We start from the raw sequence: 25,762 nt of genomic DNA, 5'->3' as shown, positions 1-25,762 counted from the left end.
AGACCTGAATGGAGTGGTCAGCAGGGAGAGCTCCTGGCCAAGGATGGCCAGGCAGAAAGATGAGAGGCGGGTCCCCAGGGCCACTGAGTCACCGACAGCCTGGGGCTCAGGGGCTGAGGGGAGAGACCGTCAGGAAGGACTGGCAAAGCAGCCATGCTGGGGCCTCAGGAAAAGGCACTACTGACTGGCCAAGGTCCTCCCTGGGGCCTGCCCTGCACTGCCTCCGCCCCCACATTTGCTGTCAGAGCCGTGGTGAGACGGGGCCTGAGATAGGAGGTATCTTCCTGGTGATGTCCTGAGTGTGGCTCCTGAGAGGAGAGCGGTCTCTGGCCAAATGTTCCATTGTGGTTATGAGCAGCATTTGCAGTCAGACAGGGAGGTTAGAATCGCACCTGTGCCACCTGTGTCTGGGGCCACGCCCAGGCGTATGCTGACTCTGCACCTCAGTCACGGCTGCTATGGGAGGCAAGAAAAAGGACACACACCTTGTGGGTCCCTGGAGGACTGGATAGACTGGCTCCACCCAGGACCTGAGCTGCAGGTGAGGGTTCTGAGTCCCTGTCAGCTGCGAGCACCTGGGATGCAGGAGGAGCTCAGTAAACACACATTCAGTGACGGGCAGTGAACGGGCCGACTCTACAGGCAGATTTCCCTCAGACAAGAGCTGCAGGGAAAGAGACACAGTGGTAGGCGGTGCTTGTTACTTTGAGGTGTGTTCCTTCAGGACCTAGTTTATTCAGAGTTTTTGGCATGAAGGGATGTCGGCCGGGTGTGGTGGCTCACGCCTATAATCCCAGCACTTTGGGAGAGCAAGGCAGGCAGATCACTTGAGGTCAGGAGTTCGAGACCAGCCTGGCCAACGTGGTGAAGCCCTGTCTCTACTAAAAATACAAAAAATTAGCTGGGCATGGTGGTGGAAACCTGTAATCCCAGCTACTCGGGAAGCTGAGGCAGGAGAATCACTCGAACCTGGGAGACGGACTTTGCAGTGAGCTGAGATCACACCACTGCACTCCAGCCTGGGCAACAGAGTGAGACTCCACCTCAAAAAAATAAAATATAAAATGAAGTGATGTTGAATTTTATCAAAAGCCTTTTCTGCATCTATTGAGATGATCATGTGGCTTTTGTCTTTAGTTCTGTTTATGTAATGAATCACATTTATTGATTTGTGTAGGTTGAACCAACCTTGCATCCTAGGGGTAAGGCCTACTTGACTGTGGTGGATAAGCTTTTTGATGTGTTGCTGGATTCATAAATCATTCTATCATAAAGACACATGCACACATATGTTTATTACAGCCCAATTCACAGTAGCAAAAACAAGGAATCAACCAAAATGCCCATCAACTGTAGACTGGATAAAGAAAATGTGGTACATATACACCATGGAATACTAGGCAGCCATAACAAAGAATGAGATCATGTCATTGGCAGGAACATGGATGGAACTGGAGGCTATTATCCTTAGCAAACTAACTCAGGAACAGAAAACCAAATACTGGACATACTTACAAGTGGGAGCAAAATGATGACAACACATGGACACACAGAGGGGAGCAACACACAGGGGCCTATCAGAGGGTGGATGGTGGGAGGAGGGAGAGGAACAGGAAAAATAACTAATGGGTACTTGGTTTAGTGCCTGGGTGATGAAATAATCTGTACGACACATCCCCAGGACATGAGTTTACCTACGTAACAGACCTGCACATGCTCCTCTGAACCTAAAATAAAAGTTTTTTTTTTTTTTTTGAAAGCTGCAGTGAGAGCAAGTCTTGCGGGTGGGAAATGTGTTTATTTAAAGTGTCTTAGATCCTGGTGACCCTTAACTGAGAGAGAAGCCACAAGAGTGGCCACCTCCTGGGGAGGAAGGTTTGGAGCCTTTTGGGGTTGGGGGCAGATCTCCACCGCCTCCCCGACCTGCCGCTGCTCTGGAGAAGGAGGACAGGAGGAGTCATGGACAGGGAGGGCCCTGTCCCAGCAGGACCTGGCAAGGGGCTTGTCAGAGGAGATTGCAGGGCTCTGGGAACTGGGAGGGTGCTGGGCATCCGGAGAGAGGAAGAGAGTTCTCATGAAGAATGACTGGAAAGGGTCAGCACAGGCCAAGAACCTGGAGTCATCACCTTCCACAAAATTCAGGGGACACAACTTCTAGAGCTGTGGGACAGACAGGACTGAAATGCAGTGCTGGTCACTTCTTGGGTAGTGTGGACATGCTGGACTCACCTGAGATCCAAAGTCACACCCTCAGATCTTGCACTGGCAGCACACGGGGACACAGCAGCTAGACTGGGAACAGCAGGGTTTGCAGCAGCTGGACTGGCAGCAGGATGACCCACAGCCTGAGGAGGAGCAGGGCTTGCAGCAGCTGGACTGGCAGCAGCCACAAGATCCACAGCCCCCTTTGGAGCCCCCACAAGAACTACAACCCCCCTTGCTGCTCCCACAGGAGCCACAGCCCCCCTTGGAACCCCCACAAGAGCCACAGCTGGAGCAGGAACAGGCTGGCACACAGCAGCACACAGGCTTGCAGCAGCAGACAGGCACACAGCAGCTGGAGCCACAGCCCCCACAGCCCCCGCAGCCGGAGCCACAGCCCCCACAGCCGGAGCCACAGCCTCCACAGCCGGAGCCACAGCCCCCACAGCCGGAGCCACAGCCCCCACAGCCGGAGCCACAGCCTCCAGAGCAGCCACAGCAGCCCATGGTTCTGGTGGGTTGAGGGTGGAGCAGGTAGAGGAGCAGGTGAGAGGGAGGTGTGCAGGTGTGGAGCTTCCTGAGCCTGGGCCCTTTATATGCCTGCCCAGGGTCAGGAGTGATGCTGGACACACAGTCATTTCCTGGTTCCTGTTTATGCCATTTCCATAGGGAAACTGTTTGTTTGCTTTATCTTAAAATACCTTAAAACAAACTCAGGTGTATATAGTTTTGCACTTTTTCTTTAGTTCATGATTTTCCTCACATGTCCTCTGAAAAATGACAAGACCCCTGTCCTTCTGTGCCAGTGAGGGCAACGGGAACGGGGACTTGGCTTTGATTCTGTGCTCATCCTTGCTACCAGTGTTCATTTCCTGGGGCTGCCATAACAAATGGCCCCCAACTGGAGCCTTAACATGGACATTGATGCCTCGCAGTTCAGGCAGACGGAAGTTCAAGATCAAGTTCTCCGTGGGACACGCACTCTCTGAAGGCTCCAGGGGAGGATTCTTTCTGCATCTTCCAGCTTCTGATGGTGGCCAGACATTCTTCGCTTGTGGCTGCATCCTTCGTCTCTGCCTCTATCCTCAAGTGGTCTTCTCCACTGAGTGTCTGTGTCTCACCTCCTCCCCTCCTTTCTCTTACGGGGACACCAGACATTGGATCAGGGCCCACCCTACTCCAGTATAACCTCATCTTAACTTGATTACATCTGCAAAGACCCAGTGTCCAAATAAGGTCACATTCAGAGTTTCCAGGTGGACAGGAATGAGGGGATCCTATTCAACCCATGCCTGTGCTGATGCTGATGCTAATGCTGACTGATGCTGCCTTGACTCCAAAAGTCCCAGGGAAAGTTTACGGAAGGCACAGGGAGACCATGCATGGAGTCACCGTAGAGCAGGTGATCCCATCCTGGGCCATCACCCATGGGCAGAACAAGATGAAACCCAGGATCTCATAAGATCCAGGATGAGGAAAGGATTCAGGATCAGAATAGGACTCAGGATCAGGGCAGTTTCGGGACAGGACTCAGAAACAGGGCAGGACCCAGGATCAAGACAGGACCTGGGATCAAAACAGGACTCAGGAACAGAACAGGACTCAGGATCAGAACAGGACTCAGGATCAGGGCAGGACACAGGATCAAGACAGGACCCAGGATCAAAACAGGACTCAGGATCAGAATAGGACTCAGGATCAGAACAGGACTCAGGATCAGAACAGGACTCAGCATCAGGGCAGGTCTCAGGATCAGATCAGGGTAGGACCCAGGATCAAGACAGGACCCAGGATCAGGACAGGACTCAGGATCAGGGCAGGACTCAGGATCAGGGCAGGACACAGGATCAAGACAGGACCCAAGATCAAAATAGAACTCAGGATCAGAACAGGACTCAGGATCAGAACAGGACTCAGCATCAGGGCAGGTCTCAGGATCAGATCAGGGTAGGACCCAGGATCAGGACAGGACTCAGGATCAGGGCAGGTCTCAGGATCAGGACAGGACTCAGGATCAGGGCAGGTCTCAGGATCAGTACAGGACTCAGGATCAGGACAGGACTCAGGATCAGGGCAGGACCCAGGATCAGGCAGGACCCAGGATCAGGCAGGACCCAGGATCAGGGCACATCTCAGGATCAGGGCAGGTCTCAGGATCAGGACAGGACTCAGGATCAGGGCAGGACCCAGGATCAGGCAGGACCCAGGATCAGGCAGGACCCAGGATCAGGGCACATCTCAGGATCAGGACAGGACTCAGGATCAGGACAGATCTCAGGATACCTGGGTTCCTGCTGTCTTGGTTGGAAAGTGGGGGCCTGAGTGCATACCCAGGAATCATGACCCTGCAGAGTCATTTCTCTGGGACTGGATGACTCCAGGCTCAGTAGTTTGGGGCTTAGAGATGCTGTCGGTCAGCAGCCTGTGAGGCACCGAGGGCATACTCCAATGGACCAGCAGAGTTAGAGAAACAAAGGAAACGCCGTGTGGCAGCTCGGGAGCCCCTCACCTTTGGGCTTCACTGACAGAGGAGGACACAGGGATGGAAACTCTGAGAAAGTCACAGCTGTGGGAGGGTCCCAGTGCCCCACTCCACACACAGGATGATGGCCACCCACAGACCACAGGGCCTGTTGCTTGTATGCCCAGTCAGGTGACAATGCCATTCAGAAACTAGATCTCACGAGGTGCCCGGCTGCTGAGTCTCAGGCCAGGTCTGCCGTGAGTGTGGTGCCCCAGGCCTGGAACACTCTGGTGCCATCAGGACCCAATGCTGGGTGCACTCAGGAGCTGTGGGTCTGAAACAGCGGTCAGAGGTCACCGACATGTGGAGGAGGCACCTGGAGTGTGGAAGACAGAATCCCCAGGTACCAGGCTTGGCAGGAAGCTTTGCAGGACTGAGCAGGTGGGGAGGGAAGGCAGTGAGCACGGCTGCCGGAGGAGAGACGTGTCCTTGGAGGTGGGTCTCCAGGGCAGGGCAGGGCAGAGCACCAGCCTGGAGGTGTTTTGTGCACATGCTGGATACCTGGCAGCCATGGCGGCGTGGGCTTAGGACCGGCTCCCGAATTTTCAGGGCCCAAAGCAATGTCACAACGCAGGCTCCTTGTCCAAGCGTGGCAAAGGAATTCAAGACCATTGGAAACTCACACTGAGCAGGTTACTTCTCACTTGTGTGGTTGCTGCATCTACAACCCCCATTGCCATCCCGTGAGCCCGGAGGTTCTCAGGAATCAGTGCATTCTTGTGAAACACGTGGTTTTATTTTGAGGAGCGTTTCCAATTCTGCAATAGGGGTGTGCACGGCCTTGCTCTACTGGTCACTGTCCTGCTTCAGCTCTGGGTCTGAACGTGGCTCCACGTGGCTCCAGGGTCACTCCATCCACACCCAGGGACACCCACCCGGGCCACTTCCAAGCTCTACCCCGCCGTGTGCCTGGAGGACAATCGCCTGCGGACAGACCCGCCCGCCGCCCCAGCAGTCGTGTGACCTCAGGCAGTGCACAGCCTCCCTGGTCCTCAGTATCTTCATCTATAAAATGAGGAGCACTGACCACTTTGCAGAGCGGCTTTGGAGGCCAGAGGTCATGAAATGAAGTTGCGGGCCGCTGACCCACGGTTGTCATTTTAGCTCTCGGCTTCCTGACCCTGGGTTCTCGGTCTCCGCCTTTAGTCTCTCTTCCTCCCCGCAGCGCAGCGCCTCGTCCTCCGGGCCAGTGCGGCCCACGGCTGCGGGGAGCAGCGGCTGCAGGAGCGCAGCGGGCGGACCGAGCCGCGCAGATGAGCAGTCCTTGAGCGCCCCCTGGGGGCCGCGAGCTCCGAGCCTGTGGCCGAGGGCGGGGAGGCGCCTGCTGGGCTCTGCAGAGGTCAGAGGCAGGGACTTGGGGGTTGCCGGGGGCCCTGACACAGCCTGGCACGGAGGAGGCATCGCCCGGCCCCCCTCGGGGCTGTAGCTCAGAGCAGCCCTGGTGCCATGACCACCCTCCAACCCCTGGCCCAAGTGAGCAGAGCCCTGGGCGTGGGGAGACCTTCCCTTCTGCCCCGTTCCCCTGCGTGTTGACCTCACAGAGCAGGAAGGGGGCCAGCAGGAACACGGGAGGGGGCGTGAACATGGGAAGGGGGCAAGGCCCTGGGGTCGGCTCACCTGCTGCTTGCCCTGTGCCAGCTGACCTGGGCCTCCCTCTGTCTCCGCCACATCCTCCCTGGCCTGTCTCCACCATGGCCTCCATCCCCAGGCACTGGCCCCTGGTCCCCAGGCTCTGGGTGTGGCAGCCCCTCGCTCAGGGCCACGGAGAGCGAAGGGAGGGCAGCTCCTGCCTCTGCTGTTTCTGGGTGGACTCCCTTTCCCTGTCCCCACGGTGGCAGCTCTGGTTTTCTCTGCACCTGAGTCCCTGTCCCCATCCCCCAGAAGCTTCCTGTGTCCGGGGAAGGGTCCTTCCTCCCTTGCGACTTTCTCCAAGTTACTATATATGCACTCAGAGCTTCCTTTTCTCACCTGCAGAACTGCAATGGGAGTAACAGGCCCTGCGGCCTGGGCCTGGGCTGGCCGAGAAGCGCCACCTGGTGGCAGGATCCTCCCCAGAGCACTGCCCCAGCCCCGGGGTCTGCAGCTCTCCGGGGGCCATGTCCCCGGCTGGTTCGGCGCCCAGGGACAGAACCCCAGACTCAACGTGTGCATTCTTTCCAACCACAATGACTTTGATGCTTTTGAAAAAACAAAAATTAAATTAAAAATTAAAAATTAAACAGCACATCCTTTAAGTTTTGTTCTGTGGGCTTCTCTTTCTGGGCAGGTGCCTAGCCCGCCCGTGCACACCATCAGAGCAACGCAACCAGACCCCAGCCTCGGCTCAGCCAGGGCCTCTAGGGAAGATGCCTGAAACCAAGCCCTCATTTCTAGTTGATAAAGCACGGCTTCCATTTCATGGCATGCACTGATGCTGGTTTAGAACGGCTCCCACCCTTCCCTCTCTTGGTAGCAGATAGTGAGTAGCTGTGGCCCTCTGAGAACAGGACAGGGGCTCACACCTCTGAGCCATCTCCGTCCTGCTCCTCAGCCCTGGAGAGTGGAAGGGAGTGCATGGGAAAGTTGAAGGCTGCATGCTTAGGGCTGGCATGGCCAGGGGCACCCAAGGGAGGAGGGACATTTGAGAGCTAGGCTCTCAGGACCTGGGTGTCTGTGGCTTCCTGGGGATGCAGGGATGGATGGAGTTGTGCCTGGCCGAAATCTCACCCTGCACTGTCACTCCAGCCCCTGCCCCTCCCCAGGGTGAGAGGCGGCCTTTGGCTTCCCACCTGCCCACAGGGCCTTGCCTGCCTGGGGCCCAGCAGGTGCTTCAGCTTAGCTCCATGAGCAATTTCCCTCCGCCTTCACCTGAACACACCAACGCCTTCACCTGAACACACAGGTGCACCCTGACTCTGCTTCCACGCCCCCTCCTCCAGCAGCTTAGGGTCGAGGAACAGAATCAGTTTTCAATGCATTTGATGACCTCTGAGGAAGTCTCCTTAGAAGATTGTGGCAGCATCCTGGGATGGGAAGGGGATGTTCCAAATGAGGTGAACCTGGGGAGGTGGCCTGAGGCTCTCTGGGCCTCAGCCTCTCTTTTCTTGCCGGCAGCATGGAATGAGTATTTCATTTTCTCCTGGGCCACTGGGAGGCTCTGCCACTGTGAAGGCAAAATGCCTGGCACCAAGTGGGGCTTCTGTGACCGTGGCTCTCGCCGTAGGCTCACAGCTGCGGCCGCTGCTTCCTGGGCCTCTGTCCCTCTGTGAAGGTCTCTGCTGCTCCCCCTGTCTTTCAGACAGCGTCTTCTGTCTGGGTCGGGGTCTGGCCACACTGTCCCTGAGCTCTTCTTCTAAGCATCCCAGCAGGGAGCAGAAGTGAACCCACAGAAACCCCCATCCACTCTGGACATTGAGGCTGCCCCTGGGAGCTGGCAGATCCGGAACTCTGTAAGGCCTGCCCTAGGCATGGAGCTGGCTGGTAGCTCGAGGGTGTCAAGCCCTCCGGATCCCACCTACACAGGGGTTCCCTGGAAACGCCCATCCCTCCCACTCCGCACCCCAACCTGACCTCCTGAGGCAGTGGCTGCAGGGGCTCTGGGGGTTCGACCCCAGCAGTGAGATGGGCCATGGGGCTCAGGGGCCCTGGGTCGTGTGGGGCTCAGGCCTCAGGACAGACACCCTGGCCCTGGCCTTGGCAACAGCGCCCTTCTTGTTCCCTGGGGCATTGCTCTGCTGCTCGTCTCCTGTTTGCAGCCACCATTTATGTAGCACCGACTGTGTGCAGAGTCTGGGAAGGTGACACAGAGAAGAATAAGAAGAGGGAGTGGTCCTGCCCCAGGGGCGCAGAGCCGTCTGTGAGGGGCTGCAAAGCATGAGGAGGGGTCCACGCCTGGTCCAGGGGCCTGTGCCTGTGCTCGGGGGATGTGCTGGACAGGGCACGTGGAACGGTGCCAGAGCTGACTTTTTTCTGGGAATGGGAAGAGTTTGTTATTTAGCTTGTTCCTTTCATCTATTTGCGTTGCAGAAGTAATCCTTAAATCCAACCCTTATCTAATCACTAGAAGAGTTACAGAGACAACCAAAGTGCTCTTTGATCCTTCCCCACATCCCAGTCATCTGGGAGCACCCAGGGAGTCACATGGGAAGGGCTGGGATCAGATCTGAGGGTCTAGCAGGGAGTGTCCAGGGCAGAGCCCTTGCCAGGGTGAGCAGTGTCCGGGGAGGGAAGGGCGCCAGGGACAGGGCACAGCTGGGCCCTGAGAAGCCCGGGGGAGGTTGGGCTGGGGAGGCCGAGGTGGGCAACATGGAGCTGGCTGACGTCTGAGCAGCCCACCAGACCCACCCACCCTCAGCCGCTGCCAGGAAAACCCGCCCAGGCCCCACTCAGAGCCACTGTGGAAGTGGGGGCTCCACCAAACCTGAGCCCCCAAAGGTGTTTCTCCAGGATCCCCTGCCAGCCCTACCTCCCACAGCCTGAGCACAGACTCCCGGATGCCCTACAGGACCACCCGCTCCCTCAGAGCCCTGTCCCACTCCCTACAGCCCTGTCCCACTCCCCACAGCCCTGTCCCACTCCCCACAGCCCTGTCCCACTCCCCACAGCCCTGTCACACTCCCCACAGCCCTGTCCCACTCCCCACAGCCCTGACCCACTCCCCACAGCCCTGTCCCACTCCCCACAGCCCTGTCCCACTCCCCACAGCCCTGCCCCACTCCCCACAGCCTGCCCCACTCCCCACAGCCCTGACCCACTCCCCCCGGCCCTGACCCACTCCCCACGGCCCTGCCCCACTCCCCACGGCCCTGTCCCACTCCCCACGGCCCTGTCCCACTCCCCACGGCCCTGACCCACTCCCCACGGCCCTGTCCCACTCCCCACGGCCCTGTCCCACTCCCCACGGCCCTGTCCCACTCCCCACGGCCCTGCCGCACTCCCCACGGCCCTGTCCCACTCCCCACGGCCCTGTCCCACTCCCCACGGCCCTGTCCCACTCCCCACGGCCCTGTCCCACTCCCCACAGCCCTGTCCCACTCCCCACAGCCCATGGCATCTGGCTGTACATGGAAGTGAGGAAGCCGCTGTCTCCCCCCATAGAACGTTGCTCCCAGTCAGGGCTCACCCCCTGTGGGGCAGGGCTCAGAGGCTCCTGGTTCAGAGACCAGGGCCCTTGTCAATTGCAGCGTGAACAGCAGGGTACTTTGCCCCTGAGTCCCACAGCAGGGGTGGGGACCTTGTCATGGTGGGCCCAGGTGACAACACAGGGCCAGCGATTCTTCACCCGGCAGCCAACACGGCGGCAGATGACAAACATTGCAGCCCTTGGCAAACAAAAAGTACGCAGCAAACAGTGTGGCCAGTACAGAGACCCTCCCCTCCCCGGGGACCAGGCAGGGCAAGGTCGTCCCCCGAGATGGCCTGTACCCACCGGGCCGCCTGTGTGACCAGCCACAGAACTCACTCAGCATTGGCACCCACAGCTGGGACAGGCAGGGTGCTGGGCCCGTGGTTTCCTGCATCTGCTGATACCACCCAAGGCTGCCAGGCCATAACATGAAGTCATCTGTGCCAGGAAATCCTGAGCCTCGCCCACACCTGGCCCTGGGCCGTCCCTGCATGCCAAGGGGTTGTGGGACCTCGCAGGCCTGCAGGCAGGGGGGTGGGCGCTGGGCTGGGGTCCGAGTGTGCCCCTGCTCTAGGGCATGGCCGGCAGGTGGGGACAGGGAAAAGGAAGGAGCAGGATTCCTGCCTGGCTATGGCAGTCTTACCCCACGGAATCCAGGCTCCAACTGACCTCACCATTGTGCGGGTTAATTTTGATTCTTAAAACCTTCATCTAAAGACCTTTGCTTCCTGTAACACAGGCCTGGGTTTTCCCAAAAGTCGTGGGGACCTGGCCCGGCACGTGCTGCTCAGTGCGGGGACCTCACAGCCTGTTCTATGTGAGCCGGACAGGAAAGGCTCCACGGGCAAACTCACTCTCCGTGACAATCAGGAGGTTTCTGCTCCAGCCACAAGAAGGAGCTGGGGGAGCTCCTGAGGCCAGGAAGAGAACAGCCCTAATCCCATCCTTTCCCTCCTCAGCAGGGACCCCAGGGTCTGCTGTCCTGCCCCAACCCACACTTCAAAGAAGGAAGGACACCTGCCTGCCCCTGCTGCCTCACACCCCGAAGCATGGTGAGCCTGGGGGACCCTCAGCAGAATCCTTTTGTAAGGAAGAAAAACAAACTATTGTAAAATAGCAGAAAACAAGCTAATGGCCAAACAAATCCAAGCGGGGGAAAATACCTGTGAAATACAATGACAGAATATGCTCTCCTCAAAACCCAGGAAACGTTAAAATTAAGAATACACCAAACCTCACAAAACGGGGGCAAAATACAATGATGACCACATGTGTGAAAAATGGTCAATGGTAGAATTGAAAGAAATGCAAGGGAAACAAAAGATAAGGGGCCCTTTCCCAGCAAAGTGACAATGCCACAGCAGCCTCGCAGTCAGCCTGGCGGGACAAGAATGCTGGGCAGTGCTGGTTTGCAGGGAGGGGTCGACTTTTCTGGAAGCAGCCCAGCAAAGTGCCCCAAGAGCCGTAAATTATTCCTGTGTTTGCAGCCACAGCCCCGAATGCAGGTCTAGCCACAGAAGCGCTGGAGAGTGGAGGCTGAGAGTGGCGCTGGTTGAAGATTTCTCACAGGAAACACAAGGCACGGCCTCCACGTGGCTCGAGGCCGTGAGAACCCTCGACTCAAACCATTGCACGTGGTGAGGAGGACGCGGGTCAGCCGCCCGAGCTGCATGATGATGATGCTGTCAGGGAAAGCGTCGGTGCCTATGTGGGAAAATAGGGGAACGAGAAACAAACGCGAAGCGTGTGGCTCTCGGCTCTGCTGCCCTGGAGGCCGTGGCTCATCGTTTCACCATGAACATGGGTCATTTTCATTTTAAAAAGTCTACTAATGATTCTAAGGAGACCACACAGAACCAAAAATTCTGAATAACCCTGTCTTCCTGTCTTCCATAAGGCAGGCTTTTCATTTCTGTCACCTTTCTGGAAGGGCTGGATACAGAGTCTGCGGGCCTGCGATGGAGGCGCCACCGTCTCACCAGGAGTCCACGGCCCTCGGTCTCTGTGCTCCCTGAACCTAAGGTGAGGAACCCATGCCTTGTGGTTGACGAGGGCTGCTGGGGCACCTGCCCTCTCATCTGCATCCTGGAAGGCAGGAAGGAGCACAGAGGAAAACACAAGCCTGCTCTGGCCAGCTCAGTGTGCGCCTTCCAGAAACAGGTAAACATGAAATTACCCTGTGAAGCCGCCATTCCGTTCCTAGATCTATCCCCAAAAGAAATCCAAGCAGAGACTCAAACACTTGCACAGCCCTTGCCACGGCCCGGATGTACTTAGTGCCTCTGTTCCCAGCAAAACTCTTGTTGAAACAGGACCCCCAGTGTGGCAGCGCAGGGAGATGGGTCCTGAGGGGAGGGAGACGTGCAGGTCGTGGGAGTGACTCCCTGGGGAGTGCCTGGTGCTGGGAGTGACTCTCCTCTTGTGATACGGGGTGAGTTCCCATGGGAATGGATTTGTTCCCATGAGCGGGGCTTGTTCTGAAGCCAACACATCCCTGGGCTTTATCTCTCTTCCCATGTCTGCTTCCCCTTTGACCTCCGCCAGCAGAAGCAGAAGGGCCATGCCATTGAACTTCTCAGCTGACAGAACCGTGAGCTTTATGAATTACCCCATCTCAGAGGTTGTTTTATGGCCACACAGAATGGACTCAGACCCCCGTGCTCATAGCCGTGTAGTCACAATAGCCCAAAGGTGGAAACAGCCAGCAGGTGAGGGGATGTGGAACGGGGCAGACACACACATCGGGGTCTCACCGAGCCTGGAAAAGGAGTGTGCTCTGACGCAAGCAGCAACACACCAACCTTCACAACCTCATGCCCAGTGAAGCCAGCCGGTCCCAATAGGACCAACGCGGTGACCCCACAGAGGGAAGGCCCCCAGAGGAGTCAGAGTCAAGAGAAGGACGACCGAATGGTGGTCAGCAGTGCCCGGGGGAGGGGCCGATGGGAGTGAGTGATTAGTCAGGACGGAGCTCCAGTTTCACCCGATGAAAACGTGCTGGAGCTGCATGGTGGTGACAGCGGCATAGCCGTGGGCATGTTCTCAATGCCACGGTTCTGTGCACTTCCCATGGCGATGATGGGAAATCTCATGTACCCGCATTTGACTACAGAGAGGAAGGAAGGAAGGGAGGGGGGAGGGAAGAGGGAGGGAAGGAAGGAGGAGGAAGGGAGAGAGGGAGCAGAGAAAGAAGGAAGGAAGAAAAGAAGGAAGGAAGGGAGGGAGGGAAGAAGGAACGAAGGGAGGGAAGAAGGAAGGAAGGACGAAATGGATGGAGGGAGGAAGGAGGGAAGGAGGGAGAGAGGGAGGGAGCAGAGAAGGAAGGGAGGGAGGGAGGGAGGGAGGGCAGAAACAAGTAAGGAAGAAATGAAGGAACGGAGGGAGGGGAGAGGGAGGGAGCGGAGAGGGAGGGAAGAAGGAAGGAAGGAAGGAAGGAAGGAAGGAAGGAAGGAAGGAAGGAAGGAAGGAAGGAAGGAAGGAAGTGATGGGTTCGGGAGCCATTCTGTGCCTGTCTTTGCTGCTGGCCTGAGGAGCTGGATGGCATGTTGGGAGCAGTGGGAGCTGCTGAGGAGTCTGGTCCGGGAGGGAAGAGGCTGAACGTGCATGTCTGGAGTCACCATGGAGGGCAGAGCTCGAGGGAGCAGCAGGGTGTCCCGGGGAGAAGACGCCAGGGCTGGAATTAGAGGAACATCAAGGCTGATACTTAGAGGCGTCCGATACTCAGGGCCTGCCTGATGCGCTGCTCTCAGGCGGGATTTGGGGGTGGGAGAAGGATCAGTGCCCAAAGGACCACCGGGCCTGTGGCCTGTATGCCCAGTCAGGTGACGACGCCATTCAGAAACTAGATCTCATGGGGCTGCCCGGATGCTGAGTCTCAGCCCAGATCTGCAGTGAGTGCGGTGCCCCAGGCCTGGAACACTGGTGCCGCCATCGGGACCCAATGCTGGCGCACCCAGGGGCTCTGGGTCTGAAACAGAGGTCAGAGGTCACCGACATGTGGAGGAGGCCCCTGGAGTGTGGGAGACGGAAACTCCAGGTGTCAGGCTTGGCGGGAGACTTTGCAGGACTGAGCAGGTGGGGAGGAAGGGCAGGGATTGTGGCTGCCAGAGGAGAGAGGGCACTGGGGGTGGCTCGGCCTGACGAGGCTGCTTGAAGGAGACACCCTTGGAAACTGACAGGGCTGTGGCCACTCCTGGGAGCAGGAGGAGGGTGGCCTGTCCTGGGCAGCCCAGGCTCTCTGGGCTGTGTGGCCCCAGATCCCCGAGCCCAGAGGGAGGTGAGAGTAAGAAGGCCTGGACCAGGCAGGACGCAGCCCCCAGGGCCCCTGCTGGGAAGAGGTCAGAAGCTCCCATGGACTCAGAAAGCAACTGAGGACGGAGCTGCTCTCTGCATCTCCAGGGAGGACAAAGGAGGCCGTGGCAGCAAGGGGACAGGGCAGAGGGGAAGGCCGGCAGGTGGATGTTGGCAGCTGCAGATTCCCATCCAGTATCCTGGAGGAGGAAACCCAGGGTTGAGTCCTAGGAGACCCAGGCAGCCTGGTCAGCCTGGAGGCTGACGGTGGGCCCAGGAGATCTGGGAAGGACATCAGTGTCTCCACAAAGAACAGCAGGGTCTCAGACCCCAGCAGCCGCAGCCCCCACAGCTGGGGCCGCAGCCTTGAGAGCCGCCACAGCAGCCCATTGGTCTGGCGGGTCAAAGGTGGAGGCTGTCAGAGGGGCAGTGCAGGGGCTGTTGGGGTGAAGTCCCCTGTAGCGGGACCACCCATCCTGCTGTGACTCTGCCCTCCTGGACCCCCTGCCCTCCTGGATCCCCTGCCCTCCTGGATCCCCTGCCCTCCTGGACCCCCTGCCTTCCTGCACCCCCTGCCCTCCTGGACCCCTGTCTGTGGCCCCTGCTCCTCTCCTTCCCTGACACACGACTGGGTCCCCGATCTGTAGCCGGGGTCTGAGCACCTGGGGCCCTGTGGGCCTCTCGGTGTCTGGGGACAATCACAGGTTCCCGTGCCCACGCCCAGCCTCTGCTTCCAGAACACACTAGAGGGTCCCAGCATCCTGATGACTCCACTGTCCCCGCGATGGTTTTCAGGGATGGAGAAGGCTCCCTGTCCTCCACAGGAACCCTGCAGCAGGGCTGACGGCCTGTGTACCCCACCACTCGCCCAGGGGCCCCAGACCCTCCCCCATCTCCACCGCTAACCCAGGCCCAGGCTGCCCACCCGGGGCCAGGCCGTGAGCTGCCGTCCCCAGATGGGGCCGCCCTTGGCTGGCCTAGCTCACTCCGTGTCACAGATATTCCCACAGAGACCCCAGCGAGACCTGCAGAACATTACAGCAAAATGAAGGAGAGCCAGAGGAAGAGGCAGATGTGCTGGCCTGTAAACAGTCTGATTTCCAATGTAAACCAGATTCAGGCCACGACATCAGGTAAACATCTGCATCACAGCCCCGGGGCCCCACCGCCCGGGAGGCCCCGGGGTCCACACGGCCGACTCTGGGACCCGTCACGGTGACCGCTGAGACATTTCGCAATTAGGCAGAATTGATCCTTGCATTCCTTCCCTAAATCCCACATCTCTGCAATTTCACTTCTTCTCAAAAATGAAAACATTTGGCAATTAGCTGATCCAAGTGAAAAAGGTAGAGAATGTGCTCTCAACTGGAAAATGCCAATTAAGGAAGCAGCTCTGACTTCCCACCCGCCCTGGCTAAGCTGGGAGCTTATCTTCCCCGAGAGGAATCTGCTGGGATAAGGGGGCTTGGGAAACATCGAGGGCAGGGCTGCCTCCTCAGCTTCCTCTGAGAACGGATTAGCCATGGCCTTGCACCAGCGTGGCCTGGGTGCCGCACGGGGTGGCGGGGTCGGCAGAGCTGGGCCTGGCTCTGGCATTGGGATTTGGGGTGGTGGGACCCAGTGGGCCACCCTCTTGTGGGCAGTACTGAGGACGGTGACATAGGCAGTGAGTGCTGGTGTCTGTCCCTCCAGCTGGCCGGGCTCCCCACTCGGCTCCTGCAGCCCTGGACCTCAGGGCCCATTTGGGGTGCAAGGGGGCTCTTGGCCATTTTGCCTGCAGGGCCCTACCTTGGATCTTGGGAGCTTCTGTCCCTTGCCCTCCCTTGTCCAGGTCAGTGTCTCCCCCGTGGGAATCCTCTGTGGCCCCATCCTCTGGACAGTGTGGGTCGGGTCACTGGCTATTTCGTGATGGGTGTGTGGGCTCATCCCTCAGTGCTGAGAAGCCGAGAACACTATGGAACCGCTTTTCAGGCTCCGTGTCTGTCACCCCCTCTAGAGACTTGATTGCAGGGAACATGCTGGGCCGGCCTAGCTGCACCCCCTCTCTGCAGATGGCTCGGGGGACCCAGACCTGCTGGCCCCTGTGGTGGTGCAACCCAGAGGCTGTGAATCAGTTTACACAGTTCAGTGGTTGAAGAAAAGTCATAGGACAAATTGTACTTGGTTGCGCAAAATACTGATATGAAATTCACATTTTGTACTGAAGGAAACGCCAGATGAATTGAACTCACGTTCAGTTTTTATTTCTCATTTCTTCCGCCTCAGTCTCTTCTCATGTGCACGACCTCACAGGGCTGTCACAAGGCCTGCTGGGCACATGCAGCTCATAGAAAAGTAATGGCTTCCTCCTCGCCCCCTCACCTCCCTCCTTCCCCTCTCCCCCTCACTTTGGAGCATGCAGGCTGATTGTGGAGACATCTCCCAGCCAGGATGTGTCAACAGGGAATGTGCTGGGGACAGCAGGAGTTCACAGCCACCCCCGCAGGCGCCTTCCTGGAGCACGTCCACAGGCCATATGCAGCTGCATCCCCCCACGACAGCAGGGACAAGTTCCTTCCAGAGGACCTGGGTGGCCCCCAGAGCTGCAGCATTTATGATCCAGTCCTTTGCAGAACGCAAGGGACAGACACATGAACCCTGACCCAGGTTCTTGTGCAGAAATGTTCTCTCTTCAGAATAGAAAGGTATGAGTCTCAGGGCTGGGTCTCTGCAAAGCAGCCATGGGCCTTTCAGGTGGAAACCATGGAGCCCTCAGAGGCTGCGTCTTCCAAGGAGCTGGGAGACGTGCATCTGCCTCTTTTTAATGCAATGACTATTGCAGTGCATAGAATCAGAGACATGTATCCATGCGTACAAATGAGTCTGTAAACACGATCAAGGTGTGATTTTTGTATGACAATGCAGTTGGATCAGAAATAAGGGAGTGCGGGCCGGGCGCGGCGGCTCACGCCTGTAATCCCAGCACTTTGCGTGGTCGAGGCAGGCAGATCACTTGAGGTCAGGAGTTCGAGACCAGCCTGGGCAACATGATGAAACCCCATCTCTACTGAAAACACAAAAATTAGCTGGGCGTGGTGGTGGGTGCCTGTAGTTCCAGCTGCTTGGGAGGCTGACGTGGGAGGATCACTTGAGCCCAGGAGGCAGAGGCTGCAGTGAGCAGAGATGGCACCGCTGAACTCCAGCCTGGGCAACAGAGCGAGACTCCATCTCAAAAAAACAAATAAATAAAAAAGAAAGAAAAGAAGAAATAGTGGAGTTGCTGTGGTCACTCTGGGAAAAGAGGAGGGACCCCCCCCAAAGGTGGTTTCTCCATCAACCCTGATGATGCCCCACACACCAGGAAGAGATGAAAGGGTCTGGTGCTTACCTAGCTCGGCATCCACGGGGTGCAGGTGGTTTCAGGAAGGGAGCTGGCGTGGGGCTGTTATTATGCCTCGGGGATGGGGTGATGGCCTCACATGGGCAGGAGGCTGCAGGGCTTGAGCCTTTCACTGGCACCAAAGGCACCTGCCCTGCTGTGGAGCACACGGGAAGAGGGATGGGTGAGGCGTCAAAGCAGTGAGCCGTCAAACATCATAAAAACAGAGTCAGGCTCTTTATTGCAGGAAGCAATTTATTTGTGGCTTTCTGTGCAGAGAGCAGGGGGGATTTGAGGTGGGCTTTGTAGAGTGAGGGAGTTCACCAGATTGACAGTGTGGGGTGGATCACCCCTGTGCAAAGCGCAGCCATTTCCACGTTGCCCCTGAGAGAATGTTTTCCTGGGATCTCCAGCGTTGAGATTTAAAAATTATCATGTTCATAGTTTGATGATAAAACAGTAATTTTTAGGAAGGCAGAGGACCTGCCTGCTTTTCCTGATAAGACCTCGTTCCATTGCCCTAGGTCAGGCATGGATTATTAACTCTCAGGGTTGTGGGGGACCGGCAGCCACAGATGTGGAGCCCTGGGGAACAGGCGACAGCCTCCTCTGCCTACGGTGCTTTGTCCTGCAGTGACTTGATACCCGCAAGAACGGACGCTAATTCTCAATGTCGGCATGAAATCCCGGCTGACACATGCTGCCCAGGAGACGTCTCCACAATCAGCCCGCCTGCTGGAGAGGGGAAGGAGGGAAGTGAGGGTGCAAGGAGGGAAGTGAGGGTGCTCCCTTCTCCATGAGCTGCGTGTGCCCAGCACGCCTCATGACAACCCTGTGAGGTGAGAGGAGACTGAGGCGCGAGAAATGAGAAGCTTGCCCAAGTCACGCGGCTGAAGCACAGAGCCAGGGTCTGGCGCCCTGAGAGGTCCTGGGTGCATTGGATGCTGTGCACGTACATCAGCAGAGAGGCAGGATGTTGTCATCTCCCTTTGGAGCCAGTAACATTTTCTGCTGCCAGCAAGGAAAGAACATTGGATCACGCGCCTCCACGCAGGCAGGGGCCTTTGGTTGCGCTGATCCCGAGCCCAGCCCTCTCGTGGTCTGTGCTGACGCCAGGGCCTCTTGTTGGAAGGCCTCATGTTCCACGTTTCCCCTCCACGGGGAGGATGCTGAACTCTCTACCTGTAATTCTGGCCTCAGAGCAGCTGTTTTCTGCCTGGTTTCTCAACCCCAGCCATGCACAGTGGAGGTGTCAGCAAACCCCTGGAGAGAAAGTCTGGTGGACGCAGGGCTCCTTTCTCTGAGGTTCCCTTTCCCTGGGATCACAGTAGCTGTGTCAGGGTCTCCAGGAGGTGCATAGAGTGAAAAGGAGATTTATTACAAGGTGGGGACTCATGGGGTAATGGAGGCAGTGAGTCCAGCATCTGCAGTGTGGGCAGTGTGGGTAGCGTGGGCAGTGTGGGTAGCGTGGGCAGTGTGGGCAGTGTGGGCAGTGTGGGTAGCGTGGGCAGTGTGGCTAGCGTGGGCAGTGTGGGCAGTGTGGGTAGCGTGGGCAGTGTGGGTAGCGTGGGTAGCGTGGGCAGTGTGGGCAGTGTGGGCAGTGTGGGTAGCGTGGGCAGTGTGGCTAGCGTGGGCAGTGTGGGCAGTGTAGGTAGCATGGGCAGTGTGGGCAGTGTGGGTAGCGTGGGCAGTGTGGGTAGCGTGGGCAGTGTGGGCAGTGTGGGTAGCGTGGGCAGTGTGGGTAGCGTGGGTAGCGTGGGCAGTGTGGGCAGTGTGGGCAGTGTGGGTAGCGTGGGCAGTGTGGGCAGTGTGGGTAGCGTGGGCAGTGTGGGTAGCGTGGGCAGTGTGGGCAGTGTGGGCAGTGTGGGCAGTGTGGGCAGCGTGGGCAGTGTGGGCAGTGTGGGTAGCGTGGGCAGTGTGGGCAGTGTGGGTAGTGTGGGCAGTGTGGGTAGCGTGGGCAGTGTGGGCAGTGTGGGCAGTGTGGGCAGTGTGGGTTGGCCGGCTGCAGACCCAGGGGAGCCTGTGGAGCAGATGAAGCCCAAGGCCGTCTGCTGGAGAGTCTCTCTTGCTTGGGAAGGTTGGCTTTCCCTTGTATTCAAGACTTTAACTGCTCGGAGGAGGCCACCCACATTACAGAAGGCAACATGCTTCACCCTAAGTTCATCCATTTAAAAGTTAACCTCAGGGCCAGGCGCGGTGGCTCACGCCTATAATCCCAACACTTTGGGAGGTCGAGGCAGGCGGGTCACCTGAGGTCAGGAGTTTGAGACCAGCCTGGCCAACATGGGGAAACCCCGTCTCTACTAAAAACACAAAAAATTAGCCGGGCGCGATGGCACATGCCTGTAACACCAGCTACTTGGGAGGCTGAGGCACAAGAATCACTTGAACCCAGGAGGTAGAGGTGGAGGCTGCAGGGAGCCGAGATCACACCACTGCACTCCAGCCTGGGCAACACAGCCAGACTCCATGTCAAAAAAAAAAAGAGTTAATCTCATCTAAAAACACTTTCCAAATTGACACATAAAATTAATCATCACAAGAGAGCTGACATTCATTTTTTGATATTCAAAATAGAATCTTGCAACAAGACAGTGAGCTGGAAAGCCAGGCTTGTCTAGAGAGGCAGACAGAGAGAAAGACAGAAACAGAGAGAAAGAGAGAGAGAGGACTTGCTCAGTGCCTTCATCCCATCCAGAAGCAAACCTGGGAGACTTCACCCATGGCTGCTGTGAGCATTCATGGACAAGTTTTTGTACGGCCAAAAGGTTTCATTTCTCTTGCTAAATACCTAGGTGTAGAATTGGTCATTTAAGAAACCACTAAACTGTTTTTCAAAGTGGTTGCATGGTTTAAAATCCCCTCCTCATATTGTATATTTTGTTCTGCTGACCTGTTTTTCTCTCTTGACACCAATCCCCTTCTGTCCTCATGACTGTAGTTTTACGGCGAGTCTTGAAATCACACGTCTTTAGTCTTCCAACATTTTTCTCTTTTTCAAGATTCTTTTGGTTATTCTAGGTCCTCTGCATTTCCTTATATTTTTTGTACGCAACATGGTAATTTCTGTTAAGAGAAAAAAGTACTGAGATTCTGATTGCAATTGTACTGAATTCATCAACCCATGTGGGAAGATGTGGCATCCCGTCAATCAAGAGTTTGGCCCTTGAATGTGGTGTGGCCTCCATTTATTTCATTCACCTTGACTTTCTCCCAGCCGTGCCCTTAGCATACCTTGTACATCTTTTGTGAGATTTATTCGTAAGGATTCATGTTTTCTCTGTAATTTTAAATGACATTTGAGTTCAATTTCTGCTGTAATACAGAAATGCAATTGATTTTTAGTGGCCTCATGGAGATAAAATTCACGTATCACACACTTCACCCTCTCAAAGTACGCAATTCGGTGGTTTTTAGTATATTCACAGAGTTGTCCAATGCTCTAACCATCATCACAATGTAATTCTAGAACATTTTTATCACCCCAAAGAAGCCGTACCCATTGCAGTCACTCCCTACTCCTCCCGCTGAGCTCCTCCGCCGGCCTTGGTCACCACTGATCTCTCCTCGCTCTGCGGCTTTGCCTCTGCTGAATACAAATCGAGTTCTGCTGTGTTCATCCTTCTGTGTCTGGCCTCTTTCTCTCAGGGCAAGGTTTCAAGGTTCATGCATGTCATGGTGACCAGAACTTAATTTCTTTTTATAGCTGAGAAATACCCCATTGTGTGGCTAGTCTGTATTTTGTGAATCCATTTATTGGTGCTGGGACACATGGGCTGCCCTACCATGTGGCTGTTAGAACAATACCATTGTGGACATTTGTGCACACGTTTTTGGGTGGACACGTTTTCATTTTTCTTGGGTGGAGTAGAATTGCTAAATCATAGGATAAATTTATGTTTAACATTTTGAGGAACTGCCAAACTATTCTCCAAGGCGATTAAATCATGTTGTGTTCCCGCCAACAACATAGGAGTGTTCGAACTCATCCACGTCCTCACTAACACGGATCATCGGCCTCACTGACGCTGTTCCAGAGACAGTGTGGAACGATGCCTCACTGTGAGTTTGTTCTGTGCTTCCCTGATGAGTAGTGACATCCCACACCCTTTCCTGCGCTATTTGCCATTTGTATCTCTTCTTTGGAGACATGTCTATCATTTTTAAAACGGGGTTAATTATCCCTTTATTACTGACTACTGATTTTGTATGCTGATCTTTCAGCCTACCATTTTGCTTAAGTCACTTATTAGTTCTAGTAGCTTTCTGGAAGATTCTGTTAGATTTTCTACAGGGATGGCCATGGCCCTGTGTTACTTCTTCCCCTGCAATCTATGTGTGTGTGTGTGTTTTTTTTTCCTTTCCGTGCCTCACTGCACCAACCAAATAGAGACACTTTGAGTAGGCACTACTGCTGGTTCCTTCTCTTGGGGGAAAGCAGGCAATCTTCCGCTAGGAAGCATGATGTCTGCTGTATCTGTTTTGGAGATGCCCCTTTATCAGATTGGGAACGTTCCCTTGTGCTCTCCTTTGGCTTGAGTTTTTATTATAAATGCATAATGGATATCAGATTTTTTTCTGTATCTATTAAGATGATCATATGGCTTTTCTTTTTAAGCTTGTGAATGTGGAGAAATGCACCGATTTTTCAAATATTCAGTTGATCTTGCGTTCCTGGGATAAACTCCATGTTGTCATAATATATTATCATTTTACACACTACTGTATCCAGTTTGCTGAATGTTTGCCTCTGTGTTCCTGGGGGGTATTGGCCTGTAGTTCTCTTGCCGTATCTTTGTTTGGTTTTGGTATCAGGATAAGCCTCCTAGAATGTGTTAGGAAATGTTCTGTGGTCTTTGGTTTCCTGGAAAAGATTGTACAGAGTCAGGATTCTCTATTTGTTGACTGCTGGTTGAAATTTACCAGTGAAACAATTTGACCTGTCATTTCCTTTGTCGGAAGTTTCTTAACTACAAGTTTAATTTTCTTAACAAATACAGGGCTATTTGGTTTATCTATTTTTTTAGTGACTTTAATAATTCGTGTCTTTCAAAAAATGTATCCATCACATCTAAGTTGTCAGATTTATTGACCTGAATGTTCTGAATAGTCCCCTTTATCCTTTTACATATCTATAGAATTTCTTTCATTCCTAATTTTGCTAATTTGTGCCGTGTCTCTCTTTAGTGATTAGACGGGGTAAAGATTAATCAATTTTATGGATTTTCTGAAATCATGTGTGCAGAGCAGCCACGGGACAGCACGGCGTCTGCACGCTGTGGGGTACTCAGCAGCTGGGCAGGCAGCTGCCACCTGGACAGGGTGAAACCCACCGCCTGAGTTCTGGAGTAATTGTCCCAAGGAGGGCCTTTCCACTTTTGGTTGTCCTGGAAAAATGCTGCTCCTCGGCTAGGGAGTGAGGTCCCAGGCAAAGACCTCAGTGGGAGGGAGGAGACATGATCTTCCTAAATCTCAGCCCCGAGGCACCAGCCTGGATCCCTCAGTGTGCCGTCCAGAGCTCGTCAGGCACTGATGAGGACTGAGAGGAGGGCAGCGGGGGGCACCCACGTACAACACGACACACACACACGCACACATTCTCCTTCTGAGACATTTGCATTCAGGAAACTTGCAGGCACTTCTTTGTGCAACTAAAAGCTCCAGAGTCCCCCAAAGTGAAAACAACAGACAACTCCCGAAGTAAACTTCAACCACCACCTCTTCCGAGACAGAAAATGCTCAGGACTAGGAGGACAGGGTTCCCAGATTTGTCTTCCCCAAGTAGGTTCCAAAAACACCAAGGCACTGAGTTTCAGCCAGGGCAGCCCTCGCACCTGGCCTGGTCCCCGGGGAGCAGGATGCACTGTCCCTCGGATCTGTCTTCCTGGTGGCCTCCGCGGCCTCCGCAATGGAGCTTGTCCTGGGACAACAAGGTCTTAATTTGGCAGCTCCTTAAAGGACCAGCCCTGGGAAGGGAACATGGACATGAAAATAATAAGAAAGAAAAAGGACTACTGCAAAATAGGAAACCTAATTTAAGACCGCAGGGCTTTGGAATCCTGATACAACAGGTTATCAGAAGAACAAATACATTAAATTTACCAATTAAAAGACACAAGAGTGTGGATGGAATTCAACAGTGTTACCTGCGAGAGACACAGAATAGTTGACAATAACAGGAAGGGAAAACACAAGCCAATTGTACGTGGATTTAAAGAAGGCTACAAATTGATTAACACATTAAGCCACAGTGCAGTTTTCCGATAGTCAAATGATCACCATACAGAAATATGTCTTCCAACCACAGGGCAAAAAAAAATTAGAAATTAAGTCACAAAAGGGATAGTGCAAATATTGTGTGTTTGGAAACCAAAGAGCCTATTACCATAAATGTTGGGTTACAGACATAACCATAATTATTAAAAAGTAGTGTTAATAAAAACAGTGCACATTAGAAGGACCAGGGCAGAGTAAAGCAGTTGTTACTGGGAGGTGTATAGCACTCAATACGTTTCTCACAAATTATGAAATGGGAGGTCTGTGCAGATGTTTTCCCTGTTTCCAACGGCGTGGTTTTTGTCATTAATTCTTGAGTTCCTTTTTCATTCTGGGGGCGATCTTTCATTAGTGATATGATTTGCAAATGCATCCTCCTGAGCTGCAGCTTATCTTCTGATTTCTTGTTAGTGTCTTTTAAAGCACACATTTGAAAAAAGAATTTGATGAAGTTCACCCTATCAATGTTTTATTGTATGATCTTCTTTTTGACCTCATGGCTAAGGAATCGCACCTGGCCCACAGTTTCCTTGACTTTCCCCCATGCTTTCTACAAGTGTTAGTTTCCGGTTTTCATTTAGCCCTCTTTGTGTTCATTCTTGTGGTGGATATGAGGTAGGGTTCCAAACGTATTCTTTCTCATGCGGCTATCCAGATGTCCCAGCACTATTTCCCAGCACTATTTGTGGGCAAGACTATCTGTCCCCCCATTGACTTCTGTTTCTGCCTTTATCAAAAATCAATTGACAATCTACATAAAAGGGTTTTTTTTTTTTTTTCCTGGACTTTTGATCCTGTTTCATTGGTCTGTGTGTCTATAATGAAGCCAGCATGAGATGGTCTTGGTTACTAAATTTTGTTCTTTTAAAAAGTTGTTTTATCCATACCGGGATTTTTAAGTTATTTTTGTCTTAAGTTTTTAGTTCTTTTTTCTATTCTGGATACAATCTTTTATCAGCCATATGATTTGTCAATATTTTCTCCTAATCTGTGGCTTATCTTTCATTTTCCTGTGTAAATATTAGGATCCATTTGTCAAAATTTGCACAGATGCCTGCTGGATTTTGACAGGGATTATACTGGATTTACAAATTGCTGTGTTAACATGATTGTACCTCTGGCCCGCAAACAGGGACATTCTCCCCAGTTGCTGATGTTTTCTTTACTTCCTCTCAGCAGGATTTGGGGGTTTTAGCATTTAACTCTTTTACTTCTTTGGTTACATATATGCTTCTGTATTTTATTATATTATTAATTAAAATTTTCTTAATTTCATTTTCAGATTGTCTATTACAAATGTATAGAAATTCAATGGATTTTTGTGTGTCAATACTGTACTCTGCACCTTTGCTGGATTTTTTTATTAGTTCTAACAGGAGTGTTTGTGTTTATTCTGCTTACGGCTCTTCAAAATTCTCAAATCTGTGATTTTTTTTTTTTTTTTTGTCTTTGACTAACTTTGGGAGGCTCTCAGCCATCATCTCTCCAAACAGTTTTTCTTCCACGATCTCTCTTAGGATCATAAGTGGACATTCACAAGAGTGCGTTGAAGTGTTTTAAAGGTCTTGGATGCTTGATTTAGTTCTCGCTCTTTCTCTTTTTTCTCTTTGTGTTCGTTGTGGATGATTTCTACTCACCTGTCTCCCAGTTTACGGATTCTTTCCTTAGTTCTGTCCAGTGTGTTAATTAGCCTGTCACAAGAATGTTGATATTGTGGGGGGGGGGGGTGGAGAGGCTATTTCCATTTGACTTTTGTTATTTTTGAGACAGGACCATGCTCTGTTGCCCAGGCTGGAGTGCAGTGTGGTTCTGTGAACTGTGGCACAGTTCACTGCAGCCTCTAACTCCTGGGCTCAAGAGATCCTCCTGCCTCAGCCTCCAAAGTAGCTGGGACTATAATTGCAGCACTTTGGGAGGCTGAAGTGAGTGGATTACCTGAGGTCAGGAGTTCAAGACCAGCCTGACCAACATGGTGAAACCCTGTCTCTATTAAAAATACAAAACGTAG

General features: G+C 54.1%; 2 long non-coding RNA genes and 2 pseudogenes across 3 annotated transcripts in view; 3 read left to right on the top strand and 1 right to left on the bottom strand.

Annotated features, from left to right (window-relative positions):
* The window catches only part of LOC144334546 (uncharacterized), a 40,614-nt pseudogene extending 34,950 nt beyond the window's left edge, over positions 1-5,664 (top strand). The window contains exons 2-3 of the transcript XR_013404504.1: positions 448-541; positions 2,243-5,664. The product of XR_013404504.1 is annotated as an uncharacterized LOC144334546 (transcript). The remainder of the gene's footprint in view (positions 1-447; positions 542-2,242) is intronic.
* Positions 5,665-11,730: 6,066 nt separating this feature from the next.
* On the top strand, positions 11,731-13,289 carry LOC144334035 (uncharacterized). Its single transcript, XR_013403395.1, has 2 exons — positions 11,731-11,990; positions 12,375-13,289. It is a non-coding gene; the product is annotated as an uncharacterized LOC144334035 (long non-coding RNA).
* A 535-nt stretch (positions 13,290-13,824) lies between these two features.
* Positions 13,825-15,096, top strand: LOC114672164 (uncharacterized; annotated as a pseudogene).
* A 1,241-nt stretch (positions 15,097-16,337) lies between these two features.
* On the bottom strand, positions 16,338-21,272 carry LOC144334033 (uncharacterized). The gene is made up of 4 exons (XR_013403387.1): positions 20,978-21,272; positions 20,372-20,544; positions 17,488-18,213; positions 16,338-17,327 (listed from the first exon to the last, which is right to left on the bottom strand). It is a non-coding gene; the product is annotated as an uncharacterized LOC144334033 (long non-coding RNA).
* Between the last annotated feature and the right edge of the window lie 4,490 nt (positions 21,273-25,762).

The sequence above is a fragment of the Macaca mulatta genome, chromosome 14 (assembly GCF_049350105.2).
Source record: "Macaca mulatta isolate MMU2019108-1 chromosome 14, T2T-MMU8v2.0, whole genome shotgun sequence".
Lineage (NCBI taxonomy): Eukaryota > Metazoa > Chordata > Mammalia > Primates > Cercopithecidae > Macaca > Macaca mulatta.
Note: the sequence above shows the minus strand (reverse complement) of the source record. Positions and strands in the feature narration are given on the sequence as shown.